This window comes from Amblyomma maculatum, chromosome 7 (assembly GCF_055883805.1).
Source record: "Amblyomma maculatum isolate TAMU_Amacu chromosome 7, ASM5588380v1, whole genome shotgun sequence".
Taxonomy (NCBI): Eukaryota; Metazoa; Arthropoda; class Arachnida; order Ixodida; family Ixodidae; genus Amblyomma; species Amblyomma maculatum.
In genome coordinates this window covers 71003856-71027194 of record NC_139350.1, presented here as the reverse complement: position 1 = coordinate 71027194, position 23339 = coordinate 71003856, and the positions used below count along the sequence as shown (strand labels likewise).

Sequence of the window (23339 nt, the reverse complement as noted above, 5' to 3'; positions counted from 1 at the left end):
CATTCCCTCGGTAAGTACAATATCTTCCCTAGCATTCACATGCCTATTTTTTTTACACGATATCTGCTAATCACATATCACTGAAAGGAAAGCAAAAGGGTGCACATCTTGACCATAACTTTGGTTTAAACGTTTAGCAGGTTTCAATTAAAAGATCGACAAACGGAGTCGTACGCTGTTGCAAAACAGAACAGCAAGCTTTTAGTCGTTTCTTGTGGAATTTTCTGGCAATGAACCTGCGGTAACAACAGACGTACTGGCAGCATAATTTTAATCTGTAGTGTAAGAAAGTATTAGATGAAATCAATGTAGTACACAAAACTTGTCAATATGATCAACTGACCCTTTTTTGTTTGTTTTCGACATTGTTCTATTGTTTTATTTCGAATATGTAGTAATATAACTTTATACATTTATTTACATTTAAAGGAGAAAAAGAGAACGAAGAAAACATCAAAGGAACAGTGCACTCCACGCAGTACTGTATGCGTTCGCATCAGAGTATGCCTGTCTTTGGCGGCTAGGGTAAACATATTCAGATGCAAGAAATCCATGCGCGTCTCTATATATTCTTTTAATATAGGCCTCTAGAAGTTTTAGGAGTGTCTAGAAGGGTGGTAGGTAGGATCCTTTTAGAGGCTGAAAGAGATGGGTCTTTGGGGAGTGGATTTTGGCAGGTGAGTTGTTTGTAAGCCCTTTGTCCTTTCATTCATTGCTTACAATGGCCAGCAGTGTGTATGAAAGTAGAATCGGCGAGAAGCGTTCCAACTAGCTACCACACCAGATGTCACAGGTTTCGACCGTCAGTAGCAAATTAGAATAGAATAGAAACTGTTTGTTTCCAATCTTACACACAATTATAAAGCCGAACCGGGTAGGCGCTGTCGCTTGCGGGCGGGACAGGGCAGTCGATTAGGTACGGAAACAATGAAAAACTAAAATGGCACGAATCGTATAATAGATATTTTACACAGCCTTGTCTTATAACGACCCATTTTTACATTGCTTATGTCACAGAAGGGAGAAAATATCATGAGCTCAAGGAACGAAGCGCGGCAAATTAAGATCCATTGAAGTATGTATAAAAATGCATGTTAGGAACCAAAAAGAAAAAATAGTTAGAGAGAAAGGGAAAATTATATAAGGTATAGACTGTGTAACACTTTGTTTCATATGTAAAAAAAGAAAAAAATGCGCATGGCGGAGGCTTGGTGCATGATAGAAATAAAGAACGGAAGTAGGCTGTGTTTGCATAGCGAATAGATATTCATACAACTTACAAAATGCAAGTTTCAACTGATTGTAGTCAAATTGTATTGAACTTTCTTACCTCGTTAAGAGAGTTTGAGGTGGGGTCTGCAATGAACTTATTAAAGTGATACGGTACATAATGTGCAAGTGTTCTTTTGCTGTAGTTCATAAAAATTCCTAGAATAAACAATTTTTCCGTTTTGCCTAATGCTCTTTAATTAACATTAGTGGCTTTCAATCTATTGATCAAATAGTGCTTTCTGAGGACATTGAATGCATATTCGTTCTTTACATGAAGTATGTATCATTATTGCATGCAATCTGAAGTGTAGTGTCCTCCCCATGATAAAGAGTACCGTACGTGAGGTTAGTGACAACTTTATAAAGAATTCTATGTATAGACAGTAATTTGGAAAAAGACACAAGCCCATAAACATTTACTCCGTATCTAAGGACTGCTTATCGTTGTTTTTTACTTTTTAATTTTTAAATATATCTCTCGACAAACGTTATCACTCAAGTTACCTGTAGCTTGTAGACAGCTCTGCATGATTGCACTCCGGTTCGTTCACTCTCTACATTGCACAGCGGTGCGGAGCTCTCCTGAGAGCCTCCGTTAGCTACAATTGCCGTAATTGCTTCGTCAAGAAGCTCTTCACAACAGAAAGGCGCGCCGTCGTGAGTATAATGTCTCACTCAGTCGGTGGCATTGCTGCACAGACTGCGCTCCCAGCAAACAATTGTGGCAATCTACCGACTGTCGCCAAAGCAAGTATCACAGCGGTGCCCTTGGCGTAACTCTATACCTGGCCGCCTTTGAAGCCTAAGTGTGCTAGGATTCCTGAACCTACTACTGTTTTGAAAATAATGCTACTGTAGGGGTTAGGGATCGATGAAGGTCATTACCGATGAAGGTCATTCTGCGTGTGATCGAAACGAACCTACCCGCTTTTACGGTGTAAGCAGTACGAGCACTTTGATACAAAAATGCCGTCGGATGTCTCTGCGCGCCCGAGTGAAACATCCGCGATGCTTACAGCGACCTGAACGCGAGAACCGCCGACACATTGGCGGCGAGAAAAAAAAAAATTCGGTTTAAGCAGAAAGGCGAGCGAAATGATGTCCCAAGCGAACGGCGAGTGCCTCGAGAGAAAAAGCGCGGCCGAAAGCAAGCGAGCGTCAGTATATCACGTCAGCGAACGACATAAAGGGCCGTTACTAAGGCATAATGGCCGCCAAAGTGAAAAGGAGTGTAAAAGCATAAAATACACTCCTTCTGGTCGTGCATTCGGGAGGAGCTGGCAGGGTTCGATCACAGGTGCTATCAGGTACCCAGCGGTTTTTAACAGGCTCAAGTCCTGGTTGAAGAGTAAGCTTATCGTGAATAGCTTTTCACAATGAGCTGGCTGTGGACATGTTAGATGTGGCTATTAAAGCTCATAGTTAAAGGTTTTGAATGCCTAGGTCCTCTTCTCAAGCCAGGCGCCATGGCAAGCCGAGCACCGGGCAGGGTCATGGCCATGGCCTGGTCTCCTTTTTTAAACAGGTCGCTAACCGGCCGAAGGCGGGTGACGAACCACCACTTCCTGAAGTCGAGGCGGCTGCTGTGCTTCCAGGCTGCATGAGTGCACTGTATACTTTAGCAAGCACAAGCGCTAGGAAAACAAATCTGCATATAGCAACAGTTTGTCCTCTGGTTCATTGAAGGTCAAGCGGGAGCCGTCGCTGCTTCTGGCTCGAAGTGTGATAGTGAAGTTTTCGCTTCGAAAAATTGTAGGGTTTGGCCCACGTTAAAATTCCGCCATTAATTATTTGACACGATATCATAAAATGCTCCTATATGCGGCCCTCTTTGCGGTTCTTCATTCGCGTACACATGTATATCCCTGCTGGGCCAATTAACTATTGCTTATATACTGTATTTTTCACATTCTCGATTAGCATACAGCCCCAAGCTAAAATGTGAAGTTATCTGTTTTATGCCAGTGCTCCGAACACATATAAAGCCCCACTATAACAAAGCAGTAAGAACGCGCGTGCGTGGCCTTGGAGTTGCGAGTTCCCGTCTTTGCATGGAGGAGCCGTGAAAGGTTGACACCTGTCCCATCCTCCCACATGAAATGAGGAACCCGAATTGGCAGCCCCTCCTGATTGCGTGCTATGATGCAATCTCGTTAAGTCCCCCCGTCCATCCAAGAATCAGTCATTTGCAATGTTATCTTTGTCACCGCTTGCCAGAGTCATGTCCGCGATGTTTTTCTCAAAATTCCATCAACGCCAACAACATCATGCATTCTGCAGAATAGGACATCTTACTGTTTCTCGTACCATTTTTTTGCTCACGATTCATTAGAATATGAATCGTGAGTAAAAATATATTCATTAGAATATCAATCGCGAGTAAATAAATGATACGCTATAGAGTGAGAGGTCCCGCTCATGCCAATAAAAAATAAAAGACAGAATTTATTCCCTGCTATTCCGGGCTAATCACCAGAGTTCTGCAACATGTGAAACCTACATCGCATGCCTGTTTGATTGGCCTAACAATGTAGGAAGAACGCGAATGGCACTGTTCGCTTACCACAAAAAAATGCGATCGGCAGATCTGGCTCGCCGGGTCACTAGGATGTGGACGCCTAGCAAGCGACCGCGCTAGCATATATTGAAGCTACAGGGCCAAGTGGACTTTGGGGTAGTCGGCGGAGCGCCGAAGGCAGCGCAAGGCTTAGGCACCCGTCCAAGGCCTCCTGCTGGAATGGTCTGATCTTCTCCGGCTAGCCATGTGAGTTGCAACAATGTCTTTCAAAATGTAAACTGTGTACGGGCATAGGTGCTTCCTTAGACTGCTGACTCAAACTATACGTATTTTTCGTGCAGAATGCAAGCTAACTGTGGCCATGAGTAGTTTTTCCACCATGAAATTCATTGTGACATAGATAGAAGCGCTGCTGAGTGCTAATATGACATTTAGAATGAAGAAGCGATTTTTTATTGCGGTATAGCAAACAGTGTTGCGGCCATCCCTTTAAAACGAAGGTCCGCCTTGCTCATGAGATTCTCACGAGGTTTTTGAAATAATTTAAACTATTTCGCTGAGTCTTCAGTAAATTAGCAATAGCGACGTCACGCGATTTGGCGGCATCAAATATATAATTGTTTTCGAAAGACCACGGCACTCATGTTATTGTTTTGTGAATAACTTTTAAAAGTGTCATGTGTCCTGTTTGACTGACATGTGGAAGTTTCCATCGTCTTAGCGGCTCCGATCTCCTGAAGTACTGAACTCAGCTCACTTGCCACCAAGAAAAATGTAAAACTCCTAGGCTAGAGCTCCTTGCTTTGTCACTTTGTCCTCTGAGGTCCTCCTCTTGCCAGTCTAGCTGAAATAGCGCAAACGACCTCCACGATTCCACCCTTGGGTCGCTTTCGTCGAGGCCTGCAGACCCCTAAAATCACTTTCTTTTGCCGTCACTTTTTCTCAGTTTTTGCTCCTTTAACGCGGGACCCGAAGACCACTCGGCTAGCTTTCTTTTACTCACATTTTGCAGCTCCTACTTTCTTCATCCTCCTGCGCGGCGACTTTGAATGTTGACGAATACTTCGAATAAATGGGCTGCCCTGCTATGCATGCGCCTCAAGCGCTTTTCTCCTGAAACGTGCGCTTGCAAAGTATACGTGACAGCTCTGGTACGTCAGGCTGGAATGGATGGCACCCATGCCTTGACGGCGCAACACAGAAGTGACGGGCAGAAAGTACGCAGGGTGCCTTCATCCTCCGGCTGTTCCTCCCTGCACACTTTCAGCAACGCCACTTTTTAGGATCGCACACGGAGTTACTCTGTGCGGGCAACATAGAACAAACAAGAGACATCTCGCAATTCTTTTCACGCCCGCAATCGTTCGGGATGCGATAAATCGCTTGCAGCCTATTTGAGGTTTGCATGCCAGGCCAAGTCGTGTCAGTAGCGAGAAGCTCTGGGTGAGTCATCGATTGACGGTTTCCACGCACGCTCCGCTACCAATGGTTTGGCTTCAAGGCAAAGACATCCAAATATCTTTAAGACGGCTGTCGAGAAAGGAGATGTTCTGTATATGAAGCTACCGAGTGGCTGGTGTAAGACTGAGCACTCCCCTGTAATAGCATCATGTAAAGGTGCCATTTTAAATTTCGCTTCGTCCTTAGCTCTAGCTTCGTTACCACACCACACAAAACAAGAATGCAAATTATTTATCTACAATAGACTGCTTTTCGCAGCAAAAGAAAGGAATCGTTCCAGTCCTTTTTTTGCACATCATTTATGACGGACCCCTCTAAATTTTGCGAAAGGGGTCTGGCGTTTCCGGCTTTCAAATTGTTTCTCGTGCTTCAATTGTTTGCATCCGACAGAAGCTTTCTCGAAACCGCCACCATCAGCTATTGTGTAAGGGAGCGAGAGAAGTCGTTTCACCATTTTGGTAAATGTTTTGCGGCCGCGTATAACATATTTCACAAACAGGCAAATTTACTTCGCCAACCGGACATTGGAGCTGCATGAAACCATCCAAGTGCCAAGCGGATGAAACTTAGAGCATGCTGTTATGGTGAATGTCTCGAACATTGAGCTCGCTGTCGGAAGCTATTAGAAGATGTTCTTAACGAATAAAACATTTGTATCTCAAATCTTGTGAAAGATGCCTGTAATTAGTTCAAGTGTAATACAGTTTGTTATTCTAAGCGACCATCGGTTATCCTCTCTTCGCACTACATGTCCTGCCCATGCCCATTTCTTCTTCTTGATTTCCACTAGAATGTCAATAAGTTGAGTTATTTCTCTGACCCACTCTGGAAGTTTCCCATCTCTTAACGTTATCCCTACCATTTTTCTTTCCATAGCCCTGTGCGTTGTCCTCAACTTAAGTAGAACCCTCTTTGTTGGCCTCCACGTTTCAACCCCATTGGTAAGTGTAAATGGCGACCAATGTAAATGGCGTATATTGATGAGCGCTTTTGCCCGAGTGATTTCCTTGTATGAATAATTAATGTTTGTTTATTTATTTTTGTACCTTTAGTCTACAGAGGACACTAGTTGCTGGCATAAAAGGAAACGGGACAAAAAAAAAAGGGATGAAGGCGTTTTTATCAAGCGATTACATATGTACATACCTACTCATAAAATGCTACATAGAATCGCGTGAAAAAAAGGGTTTGTTCTGCACATGTGGCACTGGGCATCACCTAATCGCTTGCGGTTACAGGCAATGACGGTGAAAGAATTCACAGTTAAAATGTAAATAACGAATAATATTATGCAAACCTCAAATTTCAAACATTTTCCGATATGAGAATAACAATAGCAGACTTATGCTTCATTTCATTGAATATATGCTGGCGGTCCTGTTATAGTTAGAAAGAATGGAGCGGGCGTAAATATTTTGGAACATTTTTAATGAATGAATTACGCTCTTGTGATGAGACCCAGATAGATGCAGCTTATTCTGGTCTCGTATCTATTACTCTTTATGTAGAAAAACAAATGGGTAATGAAGACACTTTAGAGAAGTTAGGCGGCTATTACAAAGCAGAGTATTAACCTGATTAATTTACGTATGTGTGATACGCAGAGACCAAGTGATAGTTGATGACATGTGTACACCAAGTTACTTTACACAAAACAAAGAGCTCTCTGGGACATTATTGCAAGCTCTTGCTACAAGGATCGATTTACATTTGTTGGCAAGCTTTATTGGCCATTCTTTGCTTCGCTAAGAGATAGCGTTCATGTCACACTGAAAGATACTTACATTATCGCTTTATGTAGCTTTCCGAAAAATTAAGCAGCGCAATCAATAGCAAACAAATGGATTTGGAAGCAGACAGTCGAAAGAAAATCTTCAATATAAATACAAAAAAAAAGAGGATCATAGACGAAGACTTGGGAAATGACGAAAAAAAAAAAATAGGGTTGGAGTTATACTCTAGAATATTTGCTGTCAGGTATGGCCAATCCATCAGAAAACAATCCATCCAGCTTAATGGTCATGACTGCATGTTAATGAGACGCAGTACAGAAATTAACACTTCAAACAAGCCTTATCAAAAACTTTGCTATAATCAAGAAGAATACATTTTGCCATTGAGCTGTAGTTAAGAATACTGCTAGCTTATGTGTGAAAGAAGCAAGTAGTGTTTTACAAGAATGTGTTTTTCTAAATCGAGGCTGCGAGCAAGAGAACAAAAACAAATGTAACTCAAGAAAGTTTGCAAGACTTTAATCTAGAATATCTTCCACTAGATCGAACGGGATGAATGATATTAAAATATGCCGGCAACTTAGGGGAGAATCATTTTTACCACTTATAGAGTGAAATCACTTTGCCAACTTTCCAGTAAAAACGCAGCTATACTTTGTGCAGCAATTGCTGCGATATTTTGGTTAGAAAAGTAGATGAGCAAACAACAGTTGTTTTCCGAAACTTTCACGGTAATTTGGCCACGACTGGGAATTGAAGAGAGCAGAACAGATTTGATTAGTTTGTTTCAACACCAGGGGCCTCAGTTATATTTTTGAACATGTAATTTGGCCAGGACTGGGAATTGAAGAGAGCAGAACAGATTTGATTAGTTTGTTTCAACACCAGGGGCCTCAGTTATATTTTTGAACATATTATGGCAGTCTTAAGAGGGCGCAGTGAGGGGCGAGACATTGGAGACTGAAGAAAAGTTTCGGCTAAACGCTCTAATAATACTAGACGATCTTATACCGGCTACAAAATTCCCAGAGTTCTGTTCAAGGGTTAGAGTGGCGTCATCGTTCCGAATAATTATATGTCAGAATTTTTTATGTTGCTTCTTAACTTAGACAGGCGCGTGTGACAAACGTTTTCCCTGACGCTCTTGAGCGCGGATTCTTCTTGATTATAGCAAATCCTTTGGGAAAGCGTGTGTGCAAGGCAGTTTTCAAGCGCTTCAACGAGCCTCTCTTGAAGACACCCTGGTTGACCGGTACAATCAATTCTTTGCTCTTTGCTTGGTGTTTGCTTGGTGTTTATTGTCAGTATTGTACAAAAGAGACCTAGATTGTAGGTTATAGTGAGATTGTCTATGTATTTGTTCTTTCAGCGGAAACACCATGCACATGCTGGCACGCATGACCGAAGGTGATTTTTTTTTTTTCTTGAGATCAGTCCTCCTGCCTCAGCGCACATAGTCTGCACGAGAGCGGAAAATCGCAGCCCGTGACCGAAAACGAAAATACCCGGAAAACTTCGGGATCACCTCCTTAAGACGGGCGTGATTTTACTTACCCAAGACAGTGCCGACGGGAAGCGAGTAGACGGAAACGCTCACACAGTTTGCATGCGAATGTTGATTTTTCTTGGAGCTCGGGTACCACCTCGTCCGCGCGCTGCAGCAGTCACTGCGTAACCGGCAGGTTACCTCTCTGGAGCTGAGCAAACATTCCACGCGAAGGCGACGGTTTGTTTTCTCCTCGTTTCTTTTTCCACTGTCTCTCTCTTTGCTTTCTCAAGTTTACCGCGGAGGGCTCGCTCGTCCGCCCTTGAAAAGGGACTCCCACATTTCCGGAAGTGTGAAACGGCCTCTTGTCCTCACTGAGTGCGTCTTCTCTACTTTCGCATTCGCATGCATTGCCCAAATTCACAATTCTTCGTACTTTTCTTTTTTGTCTCTCCGGAGCTTAAATTTTTTCTTGGGGAAACAACTGCTTGCATTCGAGTCGTCTCCATTTTATCACAACGAAGCGTTGACATTGGCGTCTGTTTCTGGTGGCCGTATCCTGCGTCTGTTGGTCTTGCGGAATGCAGCGTGGACGTGCTGCGCGTCTTCAACGCTTGTTTTCACAAATCTGGCTCACCGAGTATTTTACTGCATTGCTTTTGGTTGTTGGTAGGCCGTCTCCTGTGAGGGGGTGAATTATTTCTCATGAGAGCGATTTCTTTCCATCTATTAGCATGACGCGTGCTTGCGTACACTAAGCTGGAAAGTATTTCGGAGATGCTTTATATTCGAAGCGCTTGCTTCAAAGTGCCGTTTTGAGCGATTCCGCTCTTAATTTCACCCTCTGCGTCAAGCATCTTAAAACTTTCTCAGTAAATATCTCCGCATAATGAAACACAATGCAAATATCGGAAAAGAAGGCTATTTCTTTGCTTCTGCCAAACGAGGAGTTTCACTCCGCTTAACTAAATCTCGCGTTCGCCGCTGATTGCTATGCTCTGTGTAAGCAATATGCAGCCCGCGTGCTCCCCTTTCAAGTGACTTAAACGAGGCGTATTTGGCTGTACCACCCGGTCGGTTAGTATTGGTCAATCGTCACTCCGTTTTGGCGTCAACATAAGACAATTCGGTAACCGTCCGAGTTCAAAATGTATTTTGCCAAGAAAAGAACAGCAAGTAGATGTGTTCGTGTCCTTCTGTTACTTCCTGAAGCTCCTATGCCATCATCTTATAATAGAGGAGAAGAAAAAAAAGATCAAGCTTGGCGTAATATGCAAAAATATATATATATATATATATATATATATATATATATATATATACTATATTACCGCTCGGAATAAACGGCATAAAAATGAATGAAATAAAAAAAAACAGCTTGGAATAAACAGACAAACACTGTATACTTAGTTTCTTTCTGCGCTTCATCTGTTTGAAACGACACTCACTCATTTTCAATTTTGATAATGTATTTTTGTCGCGATCAGTTGAGCGGGCGCAATAGATGAATGGGTGAACCCACAAACCCTGTTGCTCGGAGACGATCCCAGTCATACACTTTGAAGCCAATGCAAATATATATATATAGATTCGGAGGTCGTGGGTTCGGTTCCCAAAATCGGCACGTTGTTTTTTCTTCTACTTTGCGTTTAATTATCTTTCCCATGAGCATATTACATTACTAATTTATGTGATTATCGATGTAAAATAAGAAAAAATGACAAATTACAATCCCCAATGCTTTCCTTGTCCTCGCCGACTGTTGGCTTCTTTCCTTCATGTATTATAACGAGCACCCTCATTTCCCCTTCATTTATCTGCTTGTAGCTTACGGGAGTCTCGGTTTTGGCAGTCTTGAGGCCATAGGTAGCGTAAGAGGGTTCTAGCACAGCTTTCGCCCTCGCTCTTGATTACGTTCTACGTGACGCTAGCGGTGACACAGGACGTTCCACGTCCACTGCTATGGTCGAGGGCGGCGCTGGTGAACACTCTCAAGGTTCGTATACAGACAACATTAATACCCAAGAAAGTAGCAGGGGGGACAGCGGCCGATGTAGCTCAGTTGGAAGAGCACCGGACGCGATATTCGGAGGTCGTGGGTTCGGTTCCCACCATCGGCACGTTGTTTTTTCTTCTACTTTGCGTTTAATTATGTTTCCCATGAGCATATTACATTACTAATTTATGTGATTATCGATGTAAAATAAAAAAAAGTGACAAATTACAATCCCCAATGCTTTCCTTGTCCTCGCCGACTGTTGGCTTCTTTCCGTCATACAGTCGTGCCTGGTTAATATGTACACTTTGGTTTCCGACCAAAACTGTCCATAAAGCCAGTAATCCAATATAACGAGTCATGAATAAAAACAAAAAGGATTTTATTAAGAAAAGAGAATTGTAATTCACGACTGCTTTTGTACATAACGGTGCGCACTGGACTCAAAATTTCACAGAACACCGGCAATTTTGAGTGCATTATCCTTGCCATTGTCGTCTTCGAAAAATTGTAGCGCAGTCTGAAGCGACTCGCTTACCATGACACCAGTGATGTTGGGCTTTGTGTTGGTCGAACTTTCGAGCACGAACTCCTCACTGGCCGATGATTCAGCGTCTGATTCTCTACTCACCGCCACTTCCAAAATGGCCACGTCACTGAGCAAAGTAGCCGCTAAGTAGCTGCTTGAGATTCTCCTGAGGCGAGGAAACAGCTGAGCTGTCGATACTAGTCCCTCGCAGCTTGGATTGACTGAGATGGCTTTTGCCGCTTGTATTCACAGATTTCTTCGCGCCTGCGTTCAGCTCCATTCTTTTCCGTTTTACTCCCGCCCTGCCAAAAGCCTAACTCAAGCTGAGGGTTACAGGCTCCTGATCCTGTGCACTTTTTTGCCTAGTTAACCTTTCTGCCTTTCCGTTCCGATTCTTTTTTTTTACTCCCGCCATGCCAAAAGCCTAACTCAAGCTGAGGGTTACAGGCTCCTGATCCTGTGCACTTTTTTGCCTAGTTAACCTTTCTGCCTTTCCGTTCCGATTCTTTTTTTTTTTTTCTTGTACTGTTTCTGTAAGGAAGCAAGGGAGTCAAGTTGGCAAGCTGCTATGCAGAGGGTTATCGAACATCCCATCTTCTTGGCGCCGTTTTTATGTGTTCCCATAAAACAAACACTGCAAGCTGAAGTATAGTTTAGAACGACGGCTAGCCGACTACGAAGAGCTCAGACCTTGTCAAGGCCGCATCGTTGACTCAAAGCGAAGCCAACATGCGGACCGCCTAATGTGCATAGTTTGGCTGTTCGGCAGCGCAACAGGGACGAAAACCAGGAGCATGAGAGAGAAGAACGTCCAGGACGGGACGCCCGGTCCCGGTTGCGTGTTCGTACGTCGCCTTTCTTTTGTCGCTCTACTTTGTGAGTGTGTCTTAACTCTCACCGAAAAGCGTTAACGGCTTCATGGAACACACATTGCGCTTTGGGAAAGAAAACTTCAGTTCCCACCGCCCCTGTAGGCACTTGTCTTTCTTCCTGTCATTTTTTTCTTACGCTTTTACCGGCCTCTCTGTTCACGTTCAGCAGAATTTATTGCAACCACATGTTGCTGTTTTCCCGACTGCGGCGGCACTTCCGCTGCACCCAGAAATCTCCTGGTTCCCCCCTTTCGGGGTCTTTCTTACGCTGACCCTCGGTTTGCTGTGTACGTTCTTCTCCCCCCCCCCCCCCTCCCCCTTCCCTTAGAACACGGCGACACGCCCGCTTTGGTTCTTTCCAACCCCACAGGACTCGTTCAGGCATCCCGCCGTATCGGCTGCCGCGTAGGTTCGCGGGCGGCGCGCTCTTCTTTAACCTGCGTTCGGACTCCTCTGCTTTTTTTCAAGCACTGTTCATATTAACGAGACAAAAATACGTGGGCCCAAGTGGGGCGCGTTCATTCTTCCCCTGTCCATTGTCCGGACAGCGAGTTTCCATATTAACGAGGCATAAATACATTGAAAAGGTTTCGTCCCCAGAAAAACTGTCCATATTAACGGGGGTCATATTAACGGAGCACGACTGTATATGAAACTTAAACCAACTCTGTCGTAACAAGTATCAATATGCAGCTATTCCAGTGCAGTTCCAAGGAGATGAATAATATTTACTTGAGCTGTATAAAGAACGTAACAAAACTTCTTTCAGTTTCAAACATTACAAAACGTTGATAAAGCATGTTAAAATCACGAAATGTTAATAAGAACAATTCTAAATAAACAAAAGGTGCAAAATGGCAGACTACGTACTTTTTAAAATATAGATTACTTATGTACAATTTTCCTTCTGAGGTGCTATTTACAATAGGACCGTGGTGTGAAATAGGCGACGCTGAACAGTTATAAAATAGAAATAAAAATAAATGAAATATGCTCATGATTCTGCTGAGATATAATACAACGTTGTAATTTTCATAGCCATTAAAATCCAAACAAAAGTTTTTGTTTACCTGTATAGAAGACGTGAGAAATTCTCACTCTGAAAGCGTGCTCAATAAAACTCCAAGGAAGTAAAAACAAACGTTGAAGATTAAAATAAAAATCTCAATAAAACATTTCAAGAGCTACATTAAATTTCTGCATTGTATATTTTATTACTTCTAAAAATTCGTTTCTTTGCAGTTCGTAAGCAGAGACTGATAAAAGCAACGGAATCACGCAGTTCGTAAGCAGTTATAAAAGCAATGGAATCACGCGAAAGGTGCCGAAAGTGTCGTCATAGTCTCTGCCTCGCGTTGCCTACGTACCTTGCTGGGAGCTCATAAAAGTAGAAAACTGAAATCATACGTAAAATGAATACGAAAATGAGAACCATATCTGCATTTAATATCATACCGAGAGTCTATTTCATTCGCTTTCCTAGTTTTATTAATTGAGCATCGCTAAACTATGAAGTGCGTTGTTCGCAGTGAGTGCACACTAACCTCAAAATAAAATTAGACAGAAAACAGCGCTACAACGGAGACAAGACAGAAGACGGGACTAGCGCTGACTAGCAACTGGTCCTGTTGCTGGTCCAGTCTTCTCTCTTGTCTCCGTTGTTGTGCTGTTTTCTGTCTATGTACCAATTCGCTCAACTGGCCATTTTACTGAAAATAAAAGGGATTCGCATTATGAACAAACAGATAGAAAATATTGTCTTTTCTATTTATTTTTGTTTGCAGCACACAATTGTGTGTACGAACTGAATGGGAGACTATGTTACAGCTTCTACACAATGGCAATCAATATTTATTTTCACACGAAGCCACCATTTTCCGCACCACATTAATTGATCCACTACGTTGTGGATTCCTTGTGTGTAAAAGGATATTATCAACTTAGAGATAAAGTTCACAAAACACTTTTCCAAAACCAACATGAATCCGGCACCTGAGGATAGCTAGCCTTTCAGCAACCAATCCTGGCTCATATGTCGCTTAGACGCAGGGACCTCATCATCGCTCACTCCTGGACTTCATAAAATCAGCCGAGCTTTTTCCATTCATTTAATAATTTATTCATCCTTCATCTCACACCCTACTGATGCCCTGAGACAGTAAATATCGATTAAAAAAGAAACAACCTAATGACATCATTGCTTCTCACTCAAGTACTCAACGTCGATCAAGTTTTGACAGCCCCGAGTCATTGGATCCAGTCTGCCCTTAATGAACGTCTAGACATTGTTTGCCCAACAGTCAGGCGCTAATAGAATTCCTGCATGGCGCTGACGTCTTTTTTCAACCGGGGGACGGGCAGAGCTTGTCGAAGAAATTTCAATTCATGCAAGCTCAGCAGAGTGGCAAGGCCACTCCGTAACAACCACTCTCATCTTCAACAGCTTTTCAATAGCGCAGAAGAGCAGTTTTTTTTTTCTTGCTGTGTTTAAACACATATGAAGGGCCCAGATTCTTGCGTGGCTATAAGAAAGATATGCAACCATCGCAACACTTGCGTGGTCAACCTCTCGGCAGATGATGCATTATTGCCGGTTAAGGTCAATTCCCCGAAAGAAGAACCAGCCCCATGCCCATAGCTTCCTCCTCTGTAGTTTAAAGTGGAAATCGATATTTGGAGCGTACAATGAATCACATCTTTCCCTCATTACAAGAACTAAGATTAATGCCTAAGAAAATAATTTTAGATTGGACACCCATTCATGCAAGGGTTTACTGCATAGATCAATCTGAAAGCCGAATGTTCAGACATTTGATTATTATGAGCTGAGTTTTCGTAATTTGGGTAAGTTTGCTTGCGCAAGAAGCCAACGTAATCATGATACCATAGAGCAAAATATCCGGAATTATTGATGACTGTCTAGAACCTTTTTCACCTAGCGCGATCAGTGTTTGCTAGGCAAGTTACGGAATGTGTTCAGAAAGTAATGGCCCTCTTTTTTTCTCTGAACATACTTATTTGAAAATTTATAAAATGAACAAAGTATACAGGCTAATCCTTCCAGATTCAAATCGTTCCAAATTCAGGCAGCGCCTAATCCACCACATCAACGAAAAACAAAACTTTTTTCTATACCTTGTCTCAGCCACCAAGACCTGGAAACTAACCTACTTCTATTCTACTTCCATTTCTGTTATCCATTTTTGGTATTTTGTTGCCACATAACTGCTGAATACTCCTGAACCCCCTCCTCCCCCCCCCCCCTCCTCATTATGAAATAGCCCTTCAAGGTTTAAAAAGGATGGTGATAATGAAATCTTCTTAACAGTTATTAATATTCAATGTATTCTAGGTCAACAAGTATGGCTTCGTGCTCCTGCTGAACAAGAGGATGCATCTACATATTGTACCAGTCTTTCTTTTTCACACGCAATCACGGGCCGCCACAATCGCACTCGCGCAAGCCTGAAAGCTAAAGAAGCGACTGGCATATTTTCCTGTATTGTAATGACATATCAGACTTACGACTATCAGGTTTCCTTCTGAAGGTTTCGCTAATCCTGAATTCGAAACCACAAGAAAGTCACTAGCGTCGTCAAGACGTGGCTACACCAAAAGAGAGAAAAAAAAAATGGAGGACGCTAAAGTTTCGCCTTAAAGACGCGTTGGTTTAAGTTCGTCACTGGGGAAAGGAAGGTGCGCTATCTGTTTCGGCGCCTTCACCACCGCCTCTTCATTCCACAAATATTTTTTGTATTTTTTGTTTTGTTTCAATTCTGGGGAAAAGAAGGCGCATGGTCTCACTTCTCAGTGGGCACTTGTCGAGGTGCACATGTTGTCGGTTCGATTCCCTATGGGCCTCCAACCTGAGTGTTGACACTGAATGGGAAGCAAAATGGTACGGCACCACCATGAGCGCTGCCCAATGTACAGCTGCGTCAAAATTCTGATGAAAAATCGTACGCGCATTTCCCCGAAACTGTTTTTCTCAATTTAGAGTTACGGCGGCAGCAACAGTGAAAGAAATGGAGACGGTTTTCGGCCAAACGAGCTGAATACGCTTCACGCAAAAAATATTGAGGAATACCTTATTCATTTAAATAGTAAGAGCAACAGTGTTAAAGAATCCCTGCGTTAAATTGGAGGTCCTGTGGCGCACCTTGTTGCCGACATATAGACCTTTGTCCCTATCATGCACAGCTTTTCCACCCAGTCAAACAAAATTGCCCCGGTAGCGTAAGGACAGCGTATTTGACTAGTGACCGAAAGGCAAATAATTATATTCTACCCAGTGAACACCTTTTTGCTTTTTTTGACCGACATCACTGCATGCCACGCCATGACTAGGTCACGAACGACCCTTGTCGACCAACCGGGATTTAAAGTCTTGCCGATTCCACTTTTACCGCCGAACAGGACCCTCAATGCTGGCGCGTTATAAAAAGCTGGTAGAAGAAAGGCATGAATGGCATTTTTCACCCATGGAGGAATGCTGCAAAAATTCGCCGAGGTCACATCGATAAATATAGGTCCGGCTGATATGCATGCGTAATACTTGTGATTCCCATAAGTGTTATATTAGCAGCCAGAAAGAATAAAGGGCATTACCTTTCGGTCAACCTTCGCAGTTCACGTATATGACGAGTTCCAGTGGAAAAACCTAAAAATAAAATATCCCGTCGATTGATCCGTCTTCAAGTTTAGCGAAACCGCGCACTCCTCAACTCACAGGTGCATTACCAGCTAATAATATTTATTTTATCTCATAGGGGCTGGTACCCTGAACAACCATTTGCTCAAAAAGAGGGTATTATTTCATTAATATATCGAGACAAATAAAAAAACAATTTTTTTTCGAACATTTCAAGTTTCTCGTGAAAACCGACTATATCCTATATTCTTGTTCAGTAATGTAGGTGTCATTAGCAACTAAAAGCAATTTTGCAGCAAAGGTGTTAAATTCCTGAGACACTTCAGACGGCTTAAGTGCGATAAGACGAAAGCCCTTGGGGACGAATCTAACGTAATGTTTATTTGCCGAACTCGAGGCGCCAGATTCGAGGTGAGCAGCTCCACTGGGCAGAGATGGCGTGCACGTTGCGGCGTTTGTTCTTCATAGCTGGCGAAGATCGCGTGCTGGACGCGCCTCCTGGAGACCGGATTGAATGCGTCGTCGTTGCGCTCTTACGTTGCTATGGAGACTGTAGGAATGCTACACAAGGAAAACTGAGATATTTTTCGCATGCGGCCGACATGGCGTAGTCCTTTAACGCGCTCGGATTATATTCGGAAGGGTAAGAGTTAGATTCCCGGTTAAGCATTCTTATTGTTCATAAGGGTTAACAGAAACCCGCCGATATCCTGCGGAATCTCGCTGACGCATCTCGCGAACGTACACATCCTGCTAATACCGATGAGACTATAAAGGCTTTCGTCTTAATATTCCACTCTTTGGGTTTAGCAGAGGGCATGGTTATGTTATAGGTGTAACAGCTCGAGGAGCAAAACGAAAGAAGAAGATAAGATACGGAGCGAACGAAAATAGCGCGAGAAGGTGGAGCGGGCGGGAGCGCCCTCAATTGGAGGTCAGGTTGCATTATTGCGTGAAATGACGTGACGTATATTCGCTCTTCTATGATTTTCATCGCATTTGTACGCCTTGTGTCGAATATGTGACTGAACATCTGCGACATCATCTCCTAGTACTAGCATTCATACGCCGGGAGCTGAACGCTACAAACAAAATCAGCCTCCGCTGTTTCAACCACATGGAAGCAACTATTCTCAGATCAATGCCCACTTAGAGTGAAGCACTTCCTTTTTCTTCTCCCGTTCAAGAACCTGAAGCTAGCCACATACGGAGACCGTTAGAATCCTAAACACCTGAACAGTTTACCCAACTCCGCCTTTTATACCTTCCCCATTACCGTAACAAACACATAGGGCCCAGAATGCATCACGCCACCACGTAAAGTGGGCATGCCAGAAATGCGCCAACATCCCATCTTTGCCTTCCTCCTCCCCAGAGAAAAGGAAATTGTGCTGCAAGCACACATTTTGGCGGCCAACGTCCTCTGGTTGAAATAAGCAAAGCCGCCGCACTCAGCACTGCAGTCCTAGACCATGGGCACCACCAGTCTTCTGAGCCTTTGCTACACAGTTTAATAAACGTCTTGCCAGGACCATCGCCTGCATGAGAATAGTTAAGAACTCGCGGCGTACGGACCTAATAGCTACAACAGCTTACATCACTAGTTAAAGAGTCGTTTGTGATGCTAGCTTGGGCTATGTACTCCTTCCAGTAACTATTGGCTTCCTGCATGTGTTTGGAATTAGCCCAACTGAAGTGCTACCTTATGGCTCAGTCGCCTGCTTTTGCTGACAGCGGATGAGGATTACATGTCTTGCCCTGCTAGTTGGTGTGATTGTATAATCAGACGGCGCCGTTATAAACTGGCTTTTCCACACACTTGTGTCTCGAGCCTTTTTCTCCAATTGCACAAGTGCTCAAGGCGTACAGCTCGAACCGTCGAGGTAAAACACAATTAGCGAGAAACTCAAAACTGATGCACACTTGCTATTTGAAAAAATGAACAAAATGCATCCTATAATGAAGCTTCAGCCAACGAAATGTATCCACTTCAGAAAACACCTTATGAAGTGCTTGCACGAACAGAAGAAATTCCTGATTGAAAGCCGCCATTCACGAAAGTGGTTAGTTATAACTACTTTTCAGAAGACACGAATTCAGATTATCTTGCAAAATATTGCTACGGTGGAATAAAAAAGGGGATTTTTATTTACAGTGATGTGGCAGCGGGACAAGGTGAAGCCTACTAGGCCCCAGACACCAACGCTTCTTCCTCTTCTTCTGCCCACACCATCGCAATCTTTCATCGTCGTTAGTAGCGTGATAATGTAATTCTGGCAATCAATAGTAAGCAAGGAATGGTGAATAGTGAGCGAAGCGCGTTGCTAAGCGCGAACCAGGTGTGTTTTCCTCGGAATAAGAAGGAATATAACACGTGTGCTATAAATTACTTTCTGCGCGCTTGTTTCCCTTGCACAAAAACAGTTATACGGTATTTCATAAAATATCGCTTCACAACTTTCAATGCTCCACTGCTATATCAAACTCAAGCGCTTACAGATGGAACGTGGTGTGCCATCTTTCTGCAAAGTTCGCAGAGAGAAAAAAAATTCGTAATCCCACAAGGAAGGATGCCGCCTCGCGAGAGAGAGAGAGTGCAATACATGTTGCTCCTGCTTCAAGTACTGTCAGTGGATTGAACGGAAAACAAAACAGCCTGGGAAACAGCCAAAAAGAAAGCAACGTCCCATTATTCTAGAATGCCATTGTACGTGTCACAAGCATCTAGAACCTAGACGCAGCGGCATACGGTCGACAGGTACTCTTGCACCACGCGGTCAAGTTTACCAGCTTAGGACACGATTATGGCGATTATAAAATATTCAAAAGCTCCGGACGTGAACACCGGACTGTGGGAGGACTGTATGTGAACAAAGACGCTTGCGCTTGGACGCACGCCACTCACGCAATGAGCAGATCGAGATTGCTTTCGTTTTTCGCTTCTCGCGGCGTTTGCCCGCTCTTTACAAGCACGGCAGCCTATTTGGCAATGCCTGCATGGTTATTCTCCCTGCCTTTCGTTTCTATCTAAAAGTGTTTTTTCGAACTTTGATTCAAAATAGCGAAAATGATCTAGTTTCGAGGAGGAAATAATTGACTACCTTTGGGTGCCAATAACAAATTTCAATCCCGAACAGCGTAGATACTCTTTCATTACTGCTGTTCATAGTTGCGACTGCCTGGGAATGTTACTTAAAGTATATGCGGTCAGCGCTCGGTGGGTGTAAGTATGCTTTAATTGCCACGATGCAGTAGTGCGCAATAAAACAAATTATGATCGCTCATGACTGCTGAAGCATTCTGTCAGTCTTTCCCCTCATCGCATAAAACGTTACTAAGCTCCAGATACTTTTTCACAGGGCTAAATTTGAAGACGGAGTGCTCACAGAAAAAACATTACCATGGAATATTTCAGTTCTACTTCCGCAAACCGAGAAAGCAAGCTTGTTCAGTAGCTGTGCGTTTCGTTTCCAACCTAAGTGCAGCTCCACGCTAATGAGACTGCGTGGCTGTCTCCTACCACAGTGCAACTGTGAAAGAGCAGGTATGGCCACCCCTTCACGGGTAGCTCTTCAGCCAAGTGGAAAGAGAATACTCGAGTCAAGTTTGATGTTAGCTTTCCTGGTCATAAAATTTCATTTTCTCTTCCTTTTGATTGGCGCCATTTACATTGTCTTTGAAAATGTCATTTTGAATGCTTGAAATAAGGCTCACAAGATAGTTCTAAAACAAAATTTCAACCACTTTAGCGAAGCACTCAGCTGCTAGCAGGAAGCCAGGTCGACACAGGCCGTTGATAATATAATGAATGCTGCTGTTGTTGGTATTTAGTACTTCGCTCTTTCTTGCGCCACGTGTAAAGGATTGTACTCTATTTAGACGTAAGTTATTTGATTGTCTAGTTATGCGAGGGAAGGCAGCACGCTTGATTTTAAAACTTTCTTTTATTCATTTTAGCTCGGCTTGCTAAAACAATACCAGTTACCGGAGCAGGAACGGACGTTTCCACAGTGTTTGTGTACGTATGGCGCACAGGATTCATCTCATGGTTGCTCAACACATTGTTGCAGCGTATCTTTTAGACTAAAATGGAACACGCCCTTCATTTAAAGGGATATGCACGGTTGGTAGAAGGCTGGATTCCCAAGAGTCCAAAATTAATTAAAAGCTTTTCACTCCGCGTTACCTCATAGCCCTGATTGCGGCCATGCATATGAAACATAACACCTTATTTTAGGAAAAGGAGAGCTCAGGTGAATGCTTTTATATATGAAAATTTTAATTATTCGTGATAGAAGCGCACGAGCATGCTATCTATATTAACGCACGGAGCAGAAAGTTGATGAGGACGAAAAGAACCACTTCATGAGATTGCTCCTCGCGTTCATCCGTTATGCAATTCCTGAAAACGGAGCTGTATCAGATCGCGTTGAATAATTTTGGGTTATAAACTAAAACTAGATCCTCAGAATGACGTTTTTGTTTTAAGATAAAAAATAATAGAATTAGCTGGGGCTTAGAGACCAGATTGCCAATCTTCGCTGGATCATGGAAAAAGCAAGAGTTCCAGAAACCCATCTATTCTGCTTTATTGATTATGCCAAAGCATTTAACTGCGTTGATCACAGCAGATTGTGGCAAGCTCTCCAAGAGATAAGAGTTCCAATTCATCTCATCTGTCTCCTCAGGAACCTGTATGAAGGGCAAAAGGCCACAGTCAGAACTGGGCATGATCTTACTGATTGGTTTCCGATTGAGAAAGGAGTGAGAAAAGGCTGCATACTGTCGCCCTGCCTATTTAACCTATATGCTGAGTGCATCATGAGGAAGGCCGGTCTGGACGACTCTTCAGCTGGAGTAAAGATAACTGGGAAACGTATCAACAGCCTTAGATATGCGGATGATAACACTTTAATGGCAGAAAGTGAAGTGGAACTCAAGAGACTTTTGATGCGCGTGCAAGAAGAGAGTGAGAAGTTTGGGCTTAAACTGAACATTAAAAAGACAAAGATCATGGCGACTTGCCCTATCAAGTCCTGGAGCAGCAAGGGACAAGAAGTGGAAGCTGTGAAAGATTTTCTCTTCTTGGGCTCCAAGATTAGCCCTGGAAGGAGACTGTAGCCATGAAATTGGGAGACGCCTGGTTCTCAGAAAGAAAGCCGTGGCTAGCCTTGACCGCCTAGTAAAGAGCAGAGACATTACACTGCCAACCGAGATCCGTATAACTCGTGCTATGGTATTTCCAGTTGTGATGTACGGTTGAGAGAGTTGGACTGTGAAGAAGGCTGACCGCCGAAGAATTGACGCGTTTGAATTGTGGTACTGGTGGAGACTCTTGAGAGTTCCTTGGACGGCCAGAAGATCAAATCAGTCGATATTGTCGACCATAAACCCTGACTGCTCATTGGAGGGTCAAATTCTAAAGTTAAAGCTCAGCTACTTTGGTCATCTGATGAGAAGAGAGGAGTCGCTGGAGAAATATTTGATGTTGGGAAAGGTTGAGGGTCACCGGAGAAGGGGTAGGCAGCGAACGCGCTGGGGAGGCGCTGCAGATGAAGTTATGTGATGTTAGAAAGATAGTGAGAGACCGGAAAGCGTGACGTGATATGATCCATAGGGTCACGAAGAGTCGGACACTACTGAACGACTGAACTGAACTAGCTTTGGTAAAGCCTTAGTAGGTTGCGAAATCAATGAGGTGACCTGGCGCAATCTTTCTTTTTCCTTGTCCACAATGTCTGTCTAACGAGGAGCAGCGCACCTCTTTTTACCGTCACTCAGAGTGGAAGCGCAGCGCCTCTAGCGGCAGAACCGCCGGCCGGCGTGGCACGATCCGGGATCGCCCAACGGCACGACTTGGTAGCCCATCTCTCGCAGCTGGTATGACGTCATAGGTCATCCACGGTTGACGCTTAAAGGTCAAACGTGGCACGGTCCGGGAATACGTGAAGTGCAGTTCATGGGCGTAATATTGCTTTCGCAATAATAAAGGGATGGCTACGAATCATGTTGCGTGCATGGTCTGAAGAACATCAAATATGAGCGTTGTTTTTGTTTAATTTTATTGAGTTCTCAATATTTATGTACACCGGTGCCCTAACAGCCGACCTGACCTCCTTGGCCATGAACACGCTATAAAAGAGGGGCTAAGTTGACCTACCATGGACAAGCAGAAAAGCTCGACATCCCAAACCGTAAAAGTGAAATTATTCTCGCGTCTCAGCTGGCTCGTGTAGTGTGCACGTACGCAGTCAAAAACGTGCTACACCACGCCACAGACCTTTTCAGGTCCGCATACTTAAGAATCTCCCGCGTCTCGTTCTCACCCACACTGCCCTCCCTCGCATGAGCAATCCCGTACGAATGGCAGACAAAGTAGCGATCGACTTAATCAAATCTGTTTTTTTTTTTCCACATCCACCTCAACACACACTGCGATACACCGAACAAACATCAGATGATCGCACTCTGCTTCATATCTTCCTCTTGCGCGCAACACCGATTCTGCATGCCACTCGGCATCGGGCCCATCGATCGAAGTTCATCACCAGCATCTTTTCCCCTTATTCTACACAAGGTATATTATACTCGGAAGCGACGCTATACTAGCTCCGGGAGTCAATTTAATCAGAGGCTAAAAATCACCCTCCTTCGTGTGGGCACATAACTCTGATTTTAGGACCAATCACATCGCGATGAGAGGAGGCAGCCTTCGTATTTCCTCTGATAATTTTTCCTGCCCCATCCGAGAAAAGAGTATATATACTTACAGACGACATGGCCATCCGCCGTCCTTTCCTCGACAAATATGTCACACTCAG

The 23339-nt window shown here is 43.6% G+C and overlaps 1 protein-coding gene across 1 annotated transcript in view; it reads right to left on the bottom strand.

The window, feature by feature from the left end:
• Positions 1-23339, bottom strand: part of LOC146183603 (RYamide receptor-like) — a 379120-nt gene that overhangs the window by 298564 nt on the left and 57217 nt on the right. The window lies entirely within an intron of this gene.